A 22,114-nucleotide genomic window follows, 5' to 3' on the forward strand; every position below is an offset into this window, starting at 1 on the left:
CAGTCTTTGAAATCTGCTCCTGCCCCGAGCACAGCAAGGTCAAATTTGCAACTTTCACCCTTCTCGATAAAGCTTTAACTTGGTGGAATGGCCACGTTAAAGTACTTACCCTAATCGTGGCAAACTCCATAAGCTGGGAGAGCTTGAAGGCCATGATGATGAGAGAATACTGCCCACGGGGAGAAATTCAAAAGCTTGAACACGAGCTATGGACTCTCGGAATGGTGGGTACCGACATCGCTACTTATACCAACAGATTCTGTGAACTGGCAATCCTTTGTCCTGATATGATTGCTCCCGAGAGCAAGAAGATAGAAAGGTACATCTGGGGACTGACGCCCCAAATGCGATCAAGCGTGTTAGCTTCTAAACCGGACACCTTTGAAAGTGCTAAGGAACTGGCACAATCTCTGATCGACTACGGAGGTCATCAGAACTCAACCACTGCTGCATCAGCACCACAGAAGGGAAACAACAACAACAACAACAACTACAACAACAATGGCAGGAAGAGAGCGTGGATTAAAGGGAAGGGTGGGTCTTCCCAAGAATCCGTAAAGAAACAACTGGTGTCAGTAAATGCTGCCATTGTACCGGCTACAGCCCCTATAAATACCTACCCAACAAAGCCTTATATAGGCAACCACCCAAAATGCACCAAATGCAATTACCACCACCATGGACCTTGTCGAGATATGCAGTGCGCCAACTACAGCAGGAAAGGACACACAGCCCGTTTCTACAAGGAACCCGCAAAGCCGATCACTCAAGTTCCCGGTGCGGGTGTAGGGCAGGCTTGCTAAGGTTGTGGCGAGGTGGGCCACTACATGAGAAACTGTCCTAAGGCAGCAGGCACCGGAGGTGTAGGACGAGTTTTGGCAATAGGCCACGACGAAGCTGTAGCTGACCCAACTATAGTTGCTGGTACGTTCCTTCTCGATAATTCATACGCATGCATATTATTCGATAGTGGAGCGGAGAGAAGCTTCGTGAGTCAAAACTTTATTCATTTACTTAAACCTAAACCTAGCAAGTTAGAAAAATCATTCACTATAGAGATGGCCAATGGAAAAACCGAAAACACAAATTGCATATACATGGGCTGTATGTTATCATTAGACGGCCATTCTTTCCCAATGAATCTCATGCCGGTTCAAATTAAAAGTTTCGACGTCATAGTCGGCATGGATTGGTTGAGTCTTCTTCGCGCCGACATCATGTGCTTTGAGAAAGCAGTCTGTCTTAACCTCCCTAACAACGAAACATTAGTTATCTACGGCGACAAATCTAGTGCAAACCTTCGCATCATTTCGTGCATCCAAGCTCGAAAGTGCTTGCGGAAGGATTGTCGAGCATTCCTAGCGCACATCGTCGATACAAGTCAAGAACTGAAGGACGTCAAGAGCATCTCGGTAGTACGCGACTTTCCCGATATCTTTCCATAAGAACTACCAGGATTACCACCGCAACGCCAAGTCGAGTTTAGAATCGACTTAGTTCCAGGAGCTACCCCAGTAGCGAAGTCGCCTTATCGTCTTGCACCAGCAGAGATGCAGGAACTTTCCAGTCAACTTAATGAACTCTTTCACAAAGGATTCATAAGACCAAGTTTCTCACCTTGGGGAGCACCGGTCTTGTTTGTAAAGAAGAAAGACGGATCGTTCCGTATGTGCATCGACTACAGAGAGCTGAACAAACTTACTGTCAAGAACCGCTATCCTCTACCCCGTATTGACGACCTATTCGATCAACTTCAAGGGGCGAACTACTTCTCCAAAATAGACCTGCGATCCGGATATCACCAATTACGAGTTCTAGAGGGGGACATTCCAAAGACAGCCTTCCGAACTCGTTATGGACACTATGAATTTGTGGTGATGCCATTCGGATTAACCAATGCACCAGCAGTGTTTATGGACCTAATGAATAGGGTATGCCGCCCTTACTTGGATCAGTTTGTCATCGTCTTTATCGATGATATACTTATCTACTCTCGAAGTGAGGAAGAGCATAGTCAACACCTACGAAAAGTCCTAGAAACACTGCGAACGGAGAAACTCTATGCGAAGTTCTCTAAGTGCGAATTTTGGATTCGAAGAGTCGAATTTTTAGGTCACGTTGTTAGCAAGGAAGGTATACACGTGGACCCCTCCAAAATTAAGGCTATTGAGAACTGGTCGGCACCAAAGACACCTACAAAAATTCGTCAATTTCTAGGTCTAGCTGGCTACTATCGCAGATTCATAAAGAACTTTTCAAGCATTGCGAAACCTCTTACTTCATTAACCCAGAAAGGTGTGGCCTTTGACTGGGAAGCGAAACAAGAGAAGGCATTCCAGACACTAAAGCAGGCCTTGTGCACCGCACCGATACTATCCCTCCCCGAAGGGATAGAAGACTTCGTAGTGTATTGCGATGCTTCAAAACAAGGACTTGGATGTGTTCTTATGCAGAGATGGAAGGTTATCGCTTATGCCTCCCGACAGCTTAAGACACACGAAGTGAACTATACGACACACGACCTCGAGTTAGGAGCAGTGGTATTTGCTCTGAAGATCTGGAGGCACTACTTATACGGAACTAAGAGTACTATATTCACCGATCACAAGAGCCTTCAACACATTTTCGATCAGAAAGAACTCAACATGCGCCAACGACGATGGGTCGAATTACTAAATGACTACGAATGCGAAATTCGTTATCATCATGGCAAGGCCAACGTAGTAGCCGACGCCCTCAGTCGAAAGGAATACACTGGTCGGAGGGTCAAATCTCTGACCATGACTATCCATTCCCACTTATCCACACAAATTAAGGAAGCACAAATGGAAGCTTTGCAACCTGAAAATGTGGCAGGTGAATCCCTGCGAGGAATGGAGAAGAATTTAGAAGTCAAGGGTGGCGGAGCCTACTATCTCATGGACCGAATCTGGACCCCAAATCATGGTGGTTTCAGAAACGTAGTCACGGCCGAGGCTCACAACTCAAGATATTCCGTCCACCCGGGTTCAGATAAAATGTATCTGGATCTTAAGAAACTGTACTGGTGGCCTAACATGAAAGCAGAAATTGCTACCTTCGTGAGTAAATGTCTTACTTGCGCTAAGGTTAAGGTTGAGTATCAGAAACCGTCAGGACTACTACAACAACCAGAGATACCGGAATGGAAATGGGAGCGGATTACTATGGACTTCATAACCAAGTTACCCAAGACGACAATTGGACTCGATACCATATGGGTCATTGTCGACAGATTGACCAAATCCGCACATTTCCTACCCATCAAGGGGACTGAAAAAATGGAGAAGCTTACAAGAACTTACTTAAGGGAAGTAGTGCGACTGCATGGTGTTCCGATATCCATTATCTCCGATCGAGATAGTAGATTCACTTCAAGATTCTGGCAGTCACTACAAAGTTCCCTGGGAACTAGGCTAGACATGAGTACAGCCTACCACCCACAGACAGACGGAAAAAGTGAGAGAACAATACAAACTTTAGAAGACATGCTGAGAGCCTGCGTGATTGACTTTGGAAAGGCATGGGATATTCATTTACCCCTTGTCGAATTTTCTTACAACAATAGTTATCATACAAGCATAAAGGCTGCTCCGTTTGAAGCCCTCTATGGTCGAAAGTGCAGATCCCCTCTGTGCTGGACTGAAGTTGGCGATACCCAGTTAGCTAGAGGAAGAGTTCCTGAAAGCACTCTCACAGGTCCGGAGATCATACGTGAAACAACAAAGAAGATCGTTCAGATTCGTGAACGATTGAAAGCCTCAAGAGACCGACAAAAAAGCTACGCTGACCAAAGGAGGAAACCTTTGGAATTCCAGGTAGGGGACCACGTCTTATTAAAGGTCTCACCGTGGAAGGGTTTAATACGATTTGGAAAGCGTGGGAAACTAAATCCAAGATACATAGGGCCTTTCGAGATTCTTGCTAGAATCGGCCCTGTGGCTTACAAGCTTAACCTACCGCGCGAACTTAGTAACATCCACCCAACCTTCCACGTCTCAAACTTGAAAAAGTGCCTGTCCGACGAGACTCTTGTTATTCCACTTGACGAGATCGAGATCAACGAGAGCCTCAACTTTGTGGAAGAACCAATAGAAATCATGGACCGAGAGGTCAAACAAACAAAACAAAGTCGCATAACCATCGTGAAGGTTCGCTGGAACGCCAAGCGGGGACCCGAATTCACATGGGAACGCGAAGATAAGATGAAACAAAAGTACCCTCATCTCTTTCATGTTCACTAGTATCTTTACTACTTTAAATTTCGGGACGAAATTCTCTCTAACGGGGGGATGATGTGACAACCCGATATTTCAACTCTTTGTAACGACCAAAATGGGCCAAGTATTGTAACCACTTCTGAATAATAATAATTTACTTTCATAATAAAATGTACAAATAAGTTCTACTTAATTTCCTTCTATGATTAAATGTCTTTGAACCATGATCGTACGTGAAAAGAACGCCCAAATCCGACTTCATATAGCGAAGTTATGATTTTTCCAAGTTCGGCTTAGCAACAGACAACTAAAAACTCGAATCGGAAATCGAGCGACTTTTGGCCGGAATGACCTAAACGAGAATCGAATGTCTCGTCATTGGTATTCCAGCGGTAAAAAGTCTGGCAAAAACCGACATCAGATAAAGAAGTTATGAATTTTCTAAGAAATTCCTTAAACACGATGGATTTTTAATAAATAATAAAAATATAATTTTGGAATTTGCCGACGGAGTCTAAACGAAAGTTGTAGAGCGTAGTCTCACCTACGCGAGGATATAAAGACCATCGAAAACGGAGTTCGTATGAAGAAGATATGAATTTTTGAAGTTTATTAAATTAATTAATTATTTATTTAATTCAAAATTCGGATATTATCCGAAGGGGAGTCAGCATCCTCCTCCGAGGTACGCGCTGCGTACCCCTGTACGCCCCGCGTAACCGAGGGGATTGGCCTCTGATCGTCCACGTCGCACTATCCGAAGAAACCAACCCATCCGACCCGTCCGAAGCCCCGACCCGTCCGACCCGACGTCCCATCCGACCCGGCGTCTCATCCGACCCGCGTACCCAGCAACCCGTCCCATCCGAACCGAGGCAGTCGAGGCCTCGGTCACGCATGACGTACGCGTACGCGCTGCGTACAAGCGTACGCCCCGCGTACCGAGGCAGACCAGCCTTTCTATAAATAGGATGCGAGGGTTTCCAAAGAAAGGGTTCATTTCTCTTCTCTCTCTCTCAACATTGCCTCGTTTTCCGTGTCCGTTCAAACCCGAAGCTCTGGTCTTTTTGGCTCAAGTCCCGAAGGTCGATTTTGCTCCCGAGATTCCCGAGAATCCCGAGGAAAATCCGTTTCCCGAGGCGAAACTCTGCCCGGTTTTCCATCTCGCTATCTCCAAAACTTTCAAGTGAGTTTCATACCCCTTAATCAACCGTTTTAATTATTCTAAATACTTTTATATGCTTTCAAGGGGGGATTACAAGTAAAACACACGAGTATTATCGTGTGTTACATAAAGAAACTCTTTTATATACTGTTATATATTCAAATCACATGCGATTTATAAACATTTAAAGGAACTTATATATATATATATATATATATATATATATATATATATATATATATATATATATATATATATATATATATATATATATATATATATAACATATGTCACAATAGCATTTTACCTTTTAAAATATAATGTTGTTGTAATGCATGTATAAACTAAACTGTTCTTAGATTTTTCTTGTCTATCCTAGACTCTACACCAAAAATCTATACTTTCATAAATAAGTGATTCCTTTTCTCAATATTTCTAAACAAACAAGACACGCTTTTTGGAAACTATAATAGGTATAGTTTTACGAACAGATTTCTAACTCTTATGTACTAGAAACACATATTTCAAGAAGTTTACTTGCGTATACAAGAACAAACGTAACATTTTAACAAGCAGATCTGTTTTTATACCACGGTTTTGTGAGACACTAACTTCATGTACGTTCGAGTACACATTTCAAGTCCTGTATTATATACCAGAATCCCTTGGAGGGGGAGCGTGGTGTTTGTGTATAGATCTATACGGGCTTGACAACCCGCGCCCTGACTGTTAGCTGCAGTCCACCGTTTGGGGTGACAAACGTCATAACATTCCAACGCCTGAAGAACGTTGTGTATAGGCATTCAGAGTCAATAGTATGGTTATAAAACTCACAAGGGGTATTAAAAATGCATTGATTTACAAGGTTTTCAAACTCATTGGTTATTTTACATTTACATACATTTTGGAAACAAACATTAGTCTTGAGTGAAGGCTACTTTTATACTAGTAGAAAATATAGGATTTTCTAAACACAAACAAACAGAGATAAAACATTTCATTTCATTCAAACATTGTCACTTAAATACTTATGAAATTCACCAGCTTAAATGCTGATCTACTCTTTCAAAATTACTTGTATGTCCCAGGAAATCAGTAATTTCAGGTATTCATTTCGCTTTTAATGAAGGGATGCTGCGGCGCCAGTTTAATCTCGTATTTTGACATCATATTGTAATTGAGTTTTGAACATGTAACTTTTGACTAATGTAAACTTTCAATTATATATATGATGGTTGTATTGCTTTCTTTACTATGTATTCATTTGTTACGCTACCACATGAAGTCATCCGCCCCCGAACGTTTCCGCCGTTCAGGTTTGGGGGTGTGACAGGTCCCGCTGAGACACATCGGCCGGGGGGTCGTACAGTAGCCTCGAGTGGCGTATGTGTTGTATGTGGTATTTTGGGGAAATCACTAAGCATTTACGCTTACAGTTGTTGTGTTATGTGTTTCAGGTAGTAGCGAGGACCGTAGGAAAGAACCGACATGAACCGTACACACCGAGAGGAGATTTGATTTATGATCTTGGGGACATGTTTGATTAATAGCTATTGTGAAACACTTTTTGATAATGTTTTAAATTTAAAATATGGTTGTTGAAAAATCAAAAATTTGTTTTGAAAATCTCGTCGTTATAAGAACTTTCACCCACATGAGTGCACCTTGACCATAAGGGGACACAACTTGTCCAACAAAGGCGCGCGTTGTGCCATCAAGGGCACATCTTCCATTCTATGGGTGCATCTTGCTTCAAGACGCAACTATAGATGTGCCAACCTTCTGCCAGATGCTCCGATCCAACTCCAAATGCTCCATCATGATCCCTGATGCTTTCATATTCTACCAAAGTCTCCATTAGGTTTCTAGATGCTCCATTAAATTCTCAAATGCTCTAACTCTCATTCCAGGTCTTCAATTCTCAGGTCATATTTAGCAAGTAGTTTTCTCTCTATAGTTACTATTCAACCCTCCAAGTTTAAAATTTATCTCTTATATTTCCTTACAACTTTAAGATTTATCATCTGCGCTTAGTTTTTTTTACTTAATATGTAGGTGTAATTTGATTAATGGCCATTATTATGTAAGTATGAGAGTATTTATGTAAGTGACCCATCTCCTCTTTCAAAGTGCTTAAAAATAGATAGGAAAATATTAGACAAGTCATTTTAATAAAATCTAAAAGACTTTAATTATTTTATTAGTGGATCAACAACTCTTAGGTAGTAGATAATGATTTATAGTAATTCCTCTTCGAAGTGGAATAAGATGTAAGTATGGAGACGAACCACTAGAAATTTTTACGTTACCTCTTTTAAACTTGTATGTATTCCGCATTTATATTTGTTTCATCTTTATAATTTTTTGAACTGCAAATTTAATCTACTCTTAAAGCTATTCTTAAATCCGCTTATCTTCATGACGAGACTATAAACCTCGACCTGAAAGAGGGAAAACAACATGTGATATCGTCAGGCTAAAAGAAAATATTATATTATTGAAGGACTTTATATTGTTGTGTTATAAACTAAAATAACGTGTTTATCTTTGTAAACTTTCTTTGGAGGAAGGTTAAAAACTTGTAAATTGTTCAAATTTGCCACTACCATCTTCTGACTGTGCACTTATGTTGTTTGCAACGACCATTTGGAGACTTCTAATCATCTATACATTTCATGTTTCGTGACTTCTTTCATTAGCAGATGTATTGGTCGTTTGTAGTATATTGTTAATTTCTCGATATGAATAATTAAAGAAAGACTTTCTTAGGTTGATACTTCGGGTGTTAATATTATTCAACGACTATAATTGTATGCCGTTGTTGTAATACTTATATGGACATTTTGGACATCACACAGATATCTGTGTTTCATAATTCCAACTGAAGTACTGAGCTGGATCTTTAAATGGGTGTGAATATGCAACTGAAGTACTGAGCTGGATCTTTATATGGTGCGGTGTGATGATGCCCCCAATAAGAACCGTGGTCGAGTTGCTGGATTTTGCCAACAATTGGTCGAATAATCAAAGCAAAAGGAGGTTACTCTTGGGGATTAGTTATGGTGTTCTTTGGGGTATTTGGAAACAAAGAAATGATAGAGTGTTTCATAATTCCAAGACTCCCCCAGCTAAATGTGCTGATATCATTCAGTCCACATTGTTCTTGTGGATGAAAAATAGGAAGGAAAACTCTAATATGGTGTGACATAATTGGTGTAGTAATCTATTTTCATGTTTGTAATCTGTCAATTTAAATTCTTCTACTTGTACTCATTCTGCAGCTTCTAGTTACTTGCTAGATATCTGTTTATCTATTTATTTTATTTGCCAGTTAAAAAAAAAAAAAAACACAGATATCTGTAATATAAAACGTCAAACCCTTCAAATGATGGGATATTTGATAACATCGTGTCTGAATTCTATATTTGGTTGTTTAATAATCAATTGAATTTGTGGTTACACAAATCATTCACTTAGTTTTTATATTTAATCTAAATGGATGGTTCAATTTTTTTTTTTTTTTTGAAGAACATCAAGTGTTTAAGTATTTTAGATATTTCGATATAAGAACAATTTTCTAAGAACTTGTTTGCAAAAATATGTTCATATATTTTTGTTTATAAAAAACTCAATGATATCGAGATTAAAAGTTTAATTCAAAGTGTGACATAATACTAAATTTGTTGTCTTTACTTATATAGCATATTTCTTATATGATTCAATGTATGCTAACATCGATTATAATAATGACTAAATATGCAAGGACTATGACAAAAGTATCATTTAACTATAAAAAGTTGATGTATTTGGTAACATATGGGCATCAGCTGTATTTTATATAGATGTTTAGTAACCTTCACAACTTTGCTTACCTTATTTTCTCAGTTTTAAATTAGTTTGTCTTGTATCTCATATCCCCTTTCATTGAATCACGAAAAAGAAAGAGAAAAGAAACAATAATATTAAAAACGGAACAATATGAGGTCAAAGACAATTAAGTTATTCTTAAATTATATATATATATATATATATATATATATATATATATATATATATATATATATATATATATATATATGGTTATCATTTTTCAAAAGGGAAGAAGAGAGATCCCTGCTCAAATAAAAAGAAAAAATTGATTGATTTTTTTTTTTTTTTGAATTTTCCATGTATCCATATTTAATATTTTTTTCAAAAACTTTCATTAATTTTCAAAACCGACAAAACAATAAGACTCTAATAACAATGTTTAAAAGAATCATAATTTGAAAACATGAATAAAAATAGAAATCATAAATGTGGATGCAAGCACATTTAAATGTGCATATACATATTTTCAAAAATAGAAAGTTCGGCAAATTTTTTTTTGGACTATGGTTCCCTCTTAGACATGATTCTAAGAGTACAATGGTGGTTTTTGTTTTAAAAAATTATGAGCGAATTAGAAGTTCTTTAGTTCTCATAAATTGTTATCAAACTCTCTCTTTCTCCCTATTATATATATATATATATATATATATATATATATATATATATATATATATATATATATATATATATATATATATATATATATATATATATATTTGCACGTTTTTATCGGTATTTTCTTATAAAATACTTTCTCCGTTGTATTGTCCTGTACAACTCATTTTTTTTTATGAATCTCGACGTAAATTAGTGCGGAATGACTATACGACAATTTGAGGATGCTTTTGATTAGACATTAGAGCTTAACTGGAGCTGGAAATTAAAGATTGATGCAGAGGAACTATTTGAAGCCGCTTTAGTCAAAGAATTACGTTTAGTATATGAGAAAATGAGAAAATACCATCGTGCTTTCCCCAATAACCATGATTGTGTTTGTGCTTCAAGGTGTTGTTGGATGTTTAAATGCTTATGAAGATTTAAGAGGAAAACACCATCATGTTTTCTCTATTTACACAAGCTTGTTTATCATATAATGGTTCCTTCAGCCTTGAAAATCATCGAAAGTCTTCCACGATCCATAATTAGCTCAAAAACACAATCATATAAATGCCAAAAGCCTAGAATTTGAAATAAACTTCATTAAACTGGCTTTGGACACGCGTTGAAGTAAATCACGATTGTGTTTCCTAAAAACACGATCGTGGAATGGTTGACGACTGTTTACACGTATAAATAGCACATGATAAGCATTCAGTCGCCCTAACTTGATTCTGGATGGCTCTGTGGCGAATTTACGAAGGTTTTAAGTGAAGAACGAAGATCCGAAGAACACGATTCAATCTATTACTTTTGTTTAGTAAGATTAATAATTTAGTACTTATTTTTATCAATTGTAATAAATTTTTTGCCACGGCAGGCTAAAATTCATAGATTTTAGTTTCACATGGACTCGACTTTTAGTGCAAGTAATTATTAGTCTTGATTTTTAGTTATGATTTTTTCTAGTTTAATCCGTTTTGTGTTTAAATAAATGTTTGATTTTGTTTCGGTTTTTTGTTGGCCATATGAATTGATAAAAGATTATTCAAGTTAAATGGTGGTTAGCATCCGTAATTGTTTTAACTAACCATACCAAGTAATAAATATTAGATTGGTTATATGCTAGGATTTGCTTCTAATATAAGTTGATCGAACAAGATTTTGCGCTTTTAAGCCTATGAGAAGTATTGGAATCTACTACGAATTTTATAGTGTGATTAATGTTACTTTTCAAATGTAATTAAGAGCTTGTTTAGTTAACTTACTAAAGAGTAAGGTTTAATTCAAACAACATATTTTGGTTAAACAATTTGGTAAAAGAAGATTATTTGAGATTGTTAATGATTTTCAGTACTAGTTTAGACAGTGCACTATTCAAACAATCTCGGTTGTTTGCATGATTAGGAGAGTCACCATGGAACTGAAATTGCTTTTAATCATCTGAATTTTCATAAATTGTTAGTTCCATTTTCATAATTATTCGTTTAAACGTTTATTGCCAGACTATAGTGTGCCTTACGCAAGAAGGAATAGACTTTAGGACGTGTTCCTTTGGATTTGATTCTACTTTCCTATACTACCCTTAGTGAAATTGAGTTGTATTTTAATACGTATTTATTATTTGGTTATTCGTTTACGACAACATATTAATAGTGACATAACTTTAAATCATACCAAATCAATAAAATTTATTTAGTGTTTAACAACTGTAGATTCATTGAATTCACAATTTAACCACCAGAATAGTTTAGTGTTATTTATAGTTATGTCACCGCTTCCAGTTTTCAATATGTATTTTAGTAACTATTAATTTTGTTCATAAGAGGTTCATAACATTATTTTCTATTTGAATATATATATATATATATATATATATATATATATATATATATATATATATATATATATGTGACAACCCGATATTTTGAGACGATAAAGGGTAACGCTAGTCAAATTTAGGCCAAAATATAACTTTACTAAAATCTTATTTGGGTTAAATAAAGTGGTAGGAATCGTATCCAGGTTTTCGTACATATAAAGAACACCAAAATCCGAGTTATAACGAAGAAGTTATGATCAATCTAAGATCCGCGGCAAAAACCGACACAGCTGATAGACGTAAAATGCAAAGTTTCAATACAATAAATTTTAGTCTTTGTTATCTAAACAAAAGTCATACATATCATTAAACCGTGAACATACATAAAAAGAACGCCCAATTCTGACTTCGTATGCGGAAGTTATGATTTTTCGAAGTTTTGGACCTAGCAGTAGACAGCTAAAAACTCGAAATAGAGATCGAGCGGTCTTTAGCCGACACAACCTAAACGAAAGTTGGAGAGCCCGACAATAGGAGTACAACAGTAAAAAGTCTGACGAAAACGGACGTCGGATAAAGAAGTTATGGATTTTTAACGAAGTTATCGTGTCCCGACCTATTAATTTAAAATATAATTACAAATAAATCAAAACTAGCCGACGGAGCCTAAATAAAAGTTGTAAAGCATTATCTCACCTACGCGTAGATATAAAGAACGCGAAAAACGGAGCTCGTACGCGAAAGTTACGGAATTTAGAAGATGGAAGACTCGATTACGCCCCGCGTAATCCAAGAGTGCGCCCCGCGTATTAGGCCCAGTGTCAAGTCCCATCGGCTCGAGTGCTCTACGCTAGCTAGACCGGAGTCGTAAGCCGTGAAGCATTTTTACGCCCCGCGTAACCGAAGTACGCCCCGCGTACCGAGTACGCCCAGCGTACTCCGGTAGTACGCCCCGCGTACGAGGATCCTCCAGCCTATAAATAGAGAGGTTGAGCTTCGGGTTTTTGCACACAACTCTCATATCCTCTCTCACTTTTACACACCCTAGAGCTCCAGAGACCATCCCGACACCTCGATTCCCGTACCCGAGCCCCCGACGAAAGATCTACGCTACCGAGATCCCCGAAGAGCCCGAAGACGCAACTTTTCGCGGTCGAAGCTCTGCTCAACTCTAGCCTCTCTCTTCAAACCAAACGAGTGAGTTCATACCCCTATAAACTACATTTTCAAATGTGTTATCAATGCTTTTTTATACATTTTTAGGGGGGGAATACAAGTAAACACACGATTATTATCGTGTGTAATCTAGAGTTTCATTATGTACTCTTTTTATCAAGTAAAACATATGAGATTCATAACTACTACATGGAAACTTTCGTATGTAAAATATATCACGGTAACATCTTGTTTTTTTTTAAATTAAATACATTGTTATACATATACGAAACAAACACTTTATCTATACTTTGAGTATATGTGTTCATTTATGTCACTACAAAAGTTACACTTTACTTAACGAGTGAGCATTTCACTAGGGTTTACTATACAAACGAAACATACTTTTGGAAAAACTATAATAGTTTACAACAAATATTTTTTACATGTTAAAAACTGTTTATCAAACTGTGTTACATAATTTATGTTTCCTTTCAAACACTGTTAGAATCGTGTTTCAAACAAAAGTCTTCCTATACTAAAAGCTGTACTTATCAAACAAACTGCTTTCAAATCGTTTTATAAACTGACATCAAGTCATCATTTCTTACTTATTAAACTTTTCAAAGGTTTTACAAAGTTTCTTTTATATTTTTATATGGTTAAATGCATGCCTATATATATATATATATATATATATATATATATATATATATATAATATGTGTATATATATATATATATATATATATATATATATATATATATATATATATATATATATATATATATATATATATATATATATATATATATATGTCACACCCCCAAACCTGAACGGCGGAAACGTTCGGGGGCGGATGTGGTAACGTAACAAATAAATACATAGTAAAGAAAGCAATATGTCACACCCCCAAACCAAGGATGGCGGAAACGTTCGAGGGTGGAGGACTTCATGTAGAGTATCACAACAACGAGTATAATAGTGCTCAAAGTAAATACAACCATCATAAATATAACTGAAAAAGTTACACCAATGTACATGTTTACATGAATTCTGATCAATTACATTATGAAACAAAATGAACTGTTTGACGATTTATCGTCCCATCCTCAAAACGTTGTTGGTTTCCCGTTTTCACTGATTTCCTGAGAATACAAGTAGTTTTGAAAAAGTGTCAACACAAAGGTTGGTGAGTTCATAAGAGATTTTATTGGAGAAATAGACCGTTTTCCTTGTAAAAACGATACGATATGTATTCAGAAAATCCGATATTTTCTTTATAAAGTGTTGTATTGTAGTCTCATAACCGATGACCAAAATGTATAAGTAACCTTTCTTATTAAAGAAAATTAAAATGTGCTTAAATTGACATAAACGCACTTGAATTAAATGATGTTTCCGCAAAATTCTCATGTTTGTTACTACTTAATGTATATGTAGTCCTGGGTCTCAGGACCGAGAAAATAACAAGTATCGCCTATACTTAAAGTTATAAATATGGTTTCAAATGGTGTGTAGTCATAAATACCAAAAACCGAATGTAGACAGTAATATCGGTACTTATTGAGATAAAAGTGATTTTAAAATCGACACAAAACCCATTAAGGTTCTATAAAAATCCCGTAAACTTTATGTATTGTTATATCCTTATGTGAGCCGCTATAATCATACTTAAGACTAATGAACCTGCCACGGCGTTTCTCAGGCGTCGAAGAACTGAAATGACAATTATCACCCGTAGACCTGCAGGTCCAACTGTAGCTAGCAGCAAGGTGTGGGGTGTCAATCCCAATATAGATCTATATACAACTATCACGTTCTCCCTCCAGGAGACTCTGATTATAACGTACAGGATTTTATATTCCGCACTCGGACGTACGGAAAGAGAATGTCTCACAATTTAGGTTAACAAGTTTACAAGTTGTATGCGGGAGTGTAAAACCTTTCTGTATGAATGTACCCTTCTCGTACGTGTGTGTTATGTGATGTATTGAAAACTATACCTATTATAGTTTTATCCAAAACGTTTGTAATATATAAGAACTCTTTTATGAAAAGGTGTTAGGATTATAAAATCCATTAACTATGCGTATTATAGTTTATATGTATATATACGTGTTCTAAATGAATGAATAATCTTATCATGAATGACTTACTTTCAGTTTAAGATGATAAAATTTACAACATATCACATTCAATACTTAGAACTTGACATTATACACTTTGCTCAACACAATACAAAGTGTAGTAAAAATTACAAGCTGTTAACAAATTTTCAGCCTTTCTACACTGTTTTTGAAAATTCATAGAAAAATCATACGAAGTCGAAAACTAAATCCGTAAATTCTGGGAGTTTCCAAAATGTGTCTAGTTTACTCATAATTTTTATCATGATTTTTAATGACCTGTAACTTAGGTGAAAAAGTCCATAATCACAGACTGGTCCGGATTGATGTTTGAAATGATAGGCAGTTTTGTAAAAATCACCATAAATTGTAGAAAAATCGTATGGAGATGTGCAAGTAGTCATTTTAAAGCTAAGAAGTGGAACTACATGCACTTAAAACAGTTTTGAAAACTAAAATGTTTAAGGTGTCCAAAACAGTCCGTGAATGGAGTCCAACTTTTCTGATGAAAGCTGTTATAAATTTTTAGTTATGTTCTTGGTGTTTTAACTTGTATTCCCCCCCTAAAAACTTAAGAAAACATGAAAATGTAGGGGTATGAACTCACCTTGTGTGATTTCAGTAGATAAGTGTTGAAGAAGAGAAGTGTTCAACCCAAGAACACTTGAAGAATCGCTTGAAGATTCGAAGCTCTAACACAAATATAATGGAGTTCGTGTAAGATACCCATGATTTGAGTGGAAATAATTGAGATAATCTTAAAGGAAATGGATTATGCTTACCAAAGGTGGAGGAAACTCTCAAGATCAGCCCTTGAATCTCGGGTTTCTAGAGAGAGAAAGTGAGAGAGAAAGGAGTTTGATCTTCTTGTGAAGTGAGAACAAATGAAAGAAAATGAGGAGAGAGGATGGATATCCAGCTCTCAAAACTTGGAGATGGCTTGTGAGGGTGGTAAAAAGTACAAGGTATGGTGGGGAGGAGTGTGGGTTAATCATGGAGTGGGTATGGGGTTGCTTGTGTCATAAAATAAGGTAAAGTCAACACTCTACCTTTGTACTTTACCAACTCCTTTTTAATAAGGTTTTATCCTTAAAAATATGATTAAATTATTAATTTAGGGGTCTTATAATTAAAAATAAAGTTTTGGGTGAAAATCCTATGTTAAAATAATTAAAAATGGGTTTAAAATGCAAAAATACGCAAAAAAACGGGGTGAAAAATGGAATTTCCAGCGGAACTCTTCGGACCTAGGCCGAAGTTCGGTTCCTAGGCCGAAGCTCGGTCAGATGTGTACGGCTCGGAGGGCTGGTCTCGGAAGCGAAGGCGCGCCAGAAGGAAGAAGCGAAGCGAGGCTGGTCCGATGCTCGGTCCGAAGAGAGGCGGGTCCGACGCGAAGGCAAGGGCTCGGTCCGAAGGCTGGCTAGAACCGAAGGCACTGTTGTGAACAGTGATGAACAGTACCCTCGGTTCGGACCTTTCTTCTATGCCGGGTTCGGTTCGGATCCTCCTTCCAAGCTGGTTCGGTTCGGATCTTCTTTCCAAGCTGGGTTCGGTTCGGATGAACAGTAGTTTCGGTTCAGCTTATGAACAGTACTTTCGGTTCAGACCCTCATGAATAGTGCTTTCGGTTCAGTTCATGAATAGTACTTTCGGTTTGGAGGGTTCGTTCCCTTAAGTCCGTTTTTCGCGTGGACTTCCGTTTTTGGGCTATTTTCGCCAAATTCGAGGGTCGGGATGCCCCGAGTGATTATAGAAAGTCGGGGAGAGATTTCGAGAGAGATTTGAGAGAGATTCCACATACAGAGAGAGATTTGGGAGAGATTTCACATACTTAGGGAGATTTGGGAGAGATTTGACATACTTGGAGAGATTTCACATACAGAGAGAGATTTGGGAGAGATTTCACATACTTAGGGAGATTTGGGAGAGATTTCACATACTTAGGGAGATTTGGGAGAGATTTGACATACTTGGAGAGATTTCACATACAGAGAGAGATTTGGGAGAGATTTCACATTCTTAGGGAGATTTGGGAGAGATTTGACATACTTGGAGAGATTTCACATACAGAGAGATATTTGGGAGAGATTTCACATACTTAGGGAGATTTGGGAGAGATTTCACATACAGAGAGAGATTTGGGAGAGATTTCACATACTTAGAGATACGTGGGAGAGGTTTCACATACTTAGAGATATGTGGGAGAGGTTTCACATACTTAGAGATATGTGGGAGAGGTTTCACATACTTAGAGATATGTGGGAGAGGTTTCACATACTTAGAGATATGTGGGAGAGGTTTCACATACTTAGAGATATGTGGGAGAGGTTTCACATACTTAGAGATATGTGGGAGAGGTTTCACATACTTAGAGATACGTGGGAGAGGTTTCACATACTTAGAGATATGTGGGAGAGGTTTCACATACTTAGAGATATGTGGGAGAGGTTTCACATACTTAGAGATATGTGGGAGAGGTTTCACATACTTAGAGATATGTGGGAGAGGTTTCACATACTTAGAGATATATGGGAGAGGTTTCACATACTTAGAGATATGTGGGAGAGGTTTCACATACTTAGAGATATGTGGGAGAGGTTTCACATACTTAGAGATATGTGGGAGAGGTTTCACATACTTAGAGATATGTGGGAGAGGTTTCACATACTTAGAGATATGTGGGAGAGGTTTCACATACTTAGAGATATGTGGGAGAGGTTTCACATACTTAGAGATATGTGGGAGAGGTTTCACATACTTAGAGATATGTGGGAGAGGTTTCACATACTTAGAGATATGTGGGAGAGGTTTCACATACTTAGAGATATGTGGGAGAGGTTTCACATACTTAGAGATATGTGGAAGAGATTTCACTGGTGACCTTTTTGAGTGTCCGGCTACGCACTGCAAGGTCCTTAAACCCCGTTAAGCCTTGATTAGGGATCTTGCATACTCCCGATGAGTATGTAACATTGTTGTATCGGTTTGGCCCTCCACGTACCACCGCTTTAGGTTAAGGAGATTTAGGTGAACGCACTTTTCGATTTATGATCTCTCATTAGAATAGAGAGTTGTTTAGAAGTTATGCAACGTAAACTCTAGTACATCACGACAAATTGAGTTGACCGGTTTGACTTGTTGACTTTTGTTGACTTTGACTTGACCGAAAATTGACGGTTGTCACATCATCCCCCCGTTAGAGGGAATTTCGTCCCGAAATTCGAATTTAGGCAAGAAGTTTGCAAACGACTAAGGTCGGCTCTACATTATTTCGATTCTGACTGAGAGAGGCGTTATTATACACGAAATCTTAGTTCATACACATTATGATATAACCTATACTGGGCGGATAGTAAAATGTGTGATTCTACTTCAGTTTCACATCCCAACGAGGAAAAGAAACTAAGTCAGAATTCTCTCATGTTATTATCTACCAGGTATTCGTTATATATAACTGGGGAATGTATAAGTCAGGAAATCATAGTAAATAACTTAGTAATTCTTCTTACTACGGGGGTAGATAAGCAAGTCACTTACAACGACAACGATGAACTGATTCCTAGTAAGAATGACACATCCTATGAATACTGCGAACGGGTTGGTCCTATCCGAGGGGTATCACTACAGACTTGCAGCGTCCGCATCGAATTTGGAGGGTTGTCCTCATACATCCTTATCTAATACTCGCGACTGGTGATATTCAGATCTCAGGTTTGATTCCTAGAGGGTACCTCTTTCCTTGTGGTTGGTCGGCCTATTCGTTTATGTGAGGCAGATAGCGAAGGTTTCTACTGGAGGTATTGTCAGGGCCTCTGAAGTTAATGGAACTATGAGCGATTTGCTTTTCTATTCGAGAAATAAGAACAGAGCCTTCCAGGGTGAAAAGCTTGGTTCTTCAACTTTATTGATGAATAGTTCGACAGGTTTGACCTAAGAGTTCTTGTAGCTCGGTAGGAAGCATGTGGGTTTGGTTTACACGATTAGGCCTTCTTAGATGGTAGGACATTTACTCGCCCTCCTGGGCTACCTTGGCCCGATGTTCATGGCAGAACTCGTACCACGTCTTTCCCAGGCTTCCGTGCTTGGACCTTGTCTGCTACATGCGTGACATCCCCAAGGGTCTCCTGCAAGTACTTGTGATAAGGTTTCAGAAGCATAACACTCCTCTGATGCGTGTTTTGGGGTTCCATAGTAAAAGATAATCCGTAGGTTCGAGCTGGATGTTTGTGAGAGACGAAGGTTTCGATGTTTGGAGGGGTTAGGTGAAAGGTCCTTTTGTAGATGTTAAATTGGGAAGATGAGGGCTATATCAATGAAGATTGAATGACGACAGCAATATCTTTTTAGATAAAACTAGCTAAGCTGTATTCGCACGAAGAGATTACTGAAGTGATAGAGTATCTTGTGTTTCTTTTTAGGGTGATAAACTTTGTTTGATGTTATCATTATCGTAGATGATTTACACCACAGTGCCTAGCACTGGCGGCAGGTGTGTTCCGAGAATTAGTAATAATATTTGACATCATGACCCCTGACAGGTCTCCCTATGATCGAATGGTGTATGAACGTCGTATGTGATCTGATGTTGGGGAATCGTCGAGTGGGTGGCTCCACTCAACTCTTACTATTAGACACGGATTAGGAGTCGGGATGAAATTATTTGTTTCAAAACTTCAGTATTTCGATTATAATTAACCTCGATGTATGTATGAAGTCATCACATCTTAGAGGTAATGATCTTTAGATCATATATGAATGTATTTGGTTCGATTTAAATGAGAGAGTATTTTAACTACTTTTAGAAAGACGGTGACTTTAGCAAGCATAACAATTTCATTACAAACATATAGTACTTAAACGTTTTTGTCGTTGGGAAACATTACAAAAGTCCTAATATGGTTCCCTACTGATCCTACCGGTTCGTTTGTTATATTCCTCCAGCTCCTCCGTCATTCTTCTTGGTTGGGCAGTTCCTCTTGAAGTGTCCCGCTTCGCCACATAGGAAGCACACTGGAATTTCTTTGGTAATGGGGGTTGGTGTGATGTACTGAGTCGGGGTCCTACAGAAACGGGCGGTATGTCCTTCCCTGTAGCAGTTATCACATTGTAAAATTCGGCAAGCTCCTGTGTGATGGTAATTACACTTGTTACACTTCGGGAGTGACCCCTTATATGGTCTGGCCGGCGTTTGGGTGGTAGATCCTGTGGCTAGTATTGGGGCAGGTGTTGTGACTGCTGTTGCGATGGTGGGGGTGGCCATAGGTTGTTGTCTTTTAGTGGATTTTTGAGATTGGTGGCGCTCTTTCATGTTCCAAAACTTTCTCTTCTTGTTCGTAGGTTTGAGACCCGAGGTATTCTTGCTGGCGGACACCCGCTGGTGTTCCTGAATGTTACCATTATCTGTATCGTCAACACCGCTTCCATTTCTGCTGGCGTTGTTAGCATTGAACTGTGCCATGACGGCTGTCACAGCTGCCGTGACTGCAGCCTGAAAAGTAGCAGCGTCTATCTGCAGAGTTGGCACCTTGCTAGTTGGTTGGTTCCCTCTTGGTGAAGACATAGTTCTGTTTCACGATGAAAAACATCTTCGTTAGTGGAAATGATTATCTTAAGTGCATCCTTACAATTTATATTAATACATATAAATTTTTGCACATTACTGTACTACTCCTAGCATTTCCGCTAACATTCTTGAAATAGGGTTACAGCAGTGGGTAAGGGTAGGTCTCATACGGGCGTCAAGCTTTACCCATCTTAGAATCACGTGTGTCCAAACACGCTTGGCTGGGGAGTTCTGATGGGATCCGGTGCATTAGTGCTGGTATGATTCGTAACCGCGAGTCTATGATGAAGGAACTTCTCAACAAAATGATTAAGGGTGAGATGATATTGAGTTTTTAGAATGGCTACACGTCGTAAGTTTCTAACTAAGCTTTATCTTATATTGATTTGTAACGTAATTTGGTCGTTAAGGGCGTTCTGAAAACAATTCCTAACGGGAGTCTTTACATGGTAACCCATGAATTTCCAGTAGTTCTGCACCCAAGTGGTGCCTTATAGTTGACCCAGGCTAGGTCCTCATCATGACCAATTGGAACATGTTCTCGAAGATTTGACCTGCATCCCTATGATGCAGTCCTAATACAGAGTAGGAGTAAGTTTAGGTAGTGATCTTTTGATGTTGGTTGTTTAAAACCGGGTTCCATTGGTTGGTGGATGACATGATCCAACCTTGGAGAGAAGATCAGGAATGATTCCGGAGCTAGATTACTCTAGTTTTACAACTTGAATATAGTGGGTTGTAGGCAGGCTCCTATCGCAGCATGATGGAAGTGTTTGAACAAAAGGGTGACACCGAACTCGGCTGATTGATACGTCATTGATGCTTAAGATGTAACAAATTAGGGAAGATTGACCTTGTAGAGGGTCTTATATCATATCAAAGCAAGGGTGTCTTGGTCGCCTAAAGGTCTCACTAAAGGTGCCTACAGTACAAGATAGTTTCAAATGAAGTACCACATAGGGCATAGATAGAGATAACGATTCCTTTTTAACATGAAATGAAGTAAGGCGTTTACTACTGGCAGCGGTCATTCTTCTTGCGATCTCTCAGTTCAGCTAGCTGCCGCTCCATATCAGGCATGTGCCTTTCGTACACCCTCTGGCGTACTCGGAGTTTCATGACATCGGTTTGTGATTCAGCCAGTGCTTGCAGCAAGGTTTCATAGTCTTTCACAGACTTTTCACGAGTGTGCTCAAGGCGATTGGTGCGGATCGTATGTATTCTTGCATTTGCATCAACCTCTGCGATACTATGGAGGGTTGTTTTGCCCCGAATTCTCGTCTCAGGCAACTCTACAGACCGGGTTTGGAAAAATTCTATCTGCTGGGGTTCCTTTGTTTATGCTGCAGAAGTTTCGATCTCCATCGAATGACATAGGTTGATCTTGCTCTTTGCTCCAGATTTCCAAGCACTCTACCCAAGGAGGCAGCGGGCCTTGAAAAGCCGGTCGAGGATTGGGATTGGGAACACGGGTCATCGAGGATAGGTTCACCATTTCAGGTTCGGAGTTGAAACCGTCAGCAAGGCCTTCAGCTTAGTAACCATCCATAGGGATTGGGTGATCATTCTCTGGCT

Source organism: Lactuca sativa, chromosome 4, assembly GCF_002870075.4.
Source record: "Lactuca sativa cultivar Salinas chromosome 4, Lsat_Salinas_v11, whole genome shotgun sequence".
Lineage (NCBI taxonomy): Eukaryota > Viridiplantae > Streptophyta > Magnoliopsida > Asterales > Asteraceae > Lactuca > Lactuca sativa.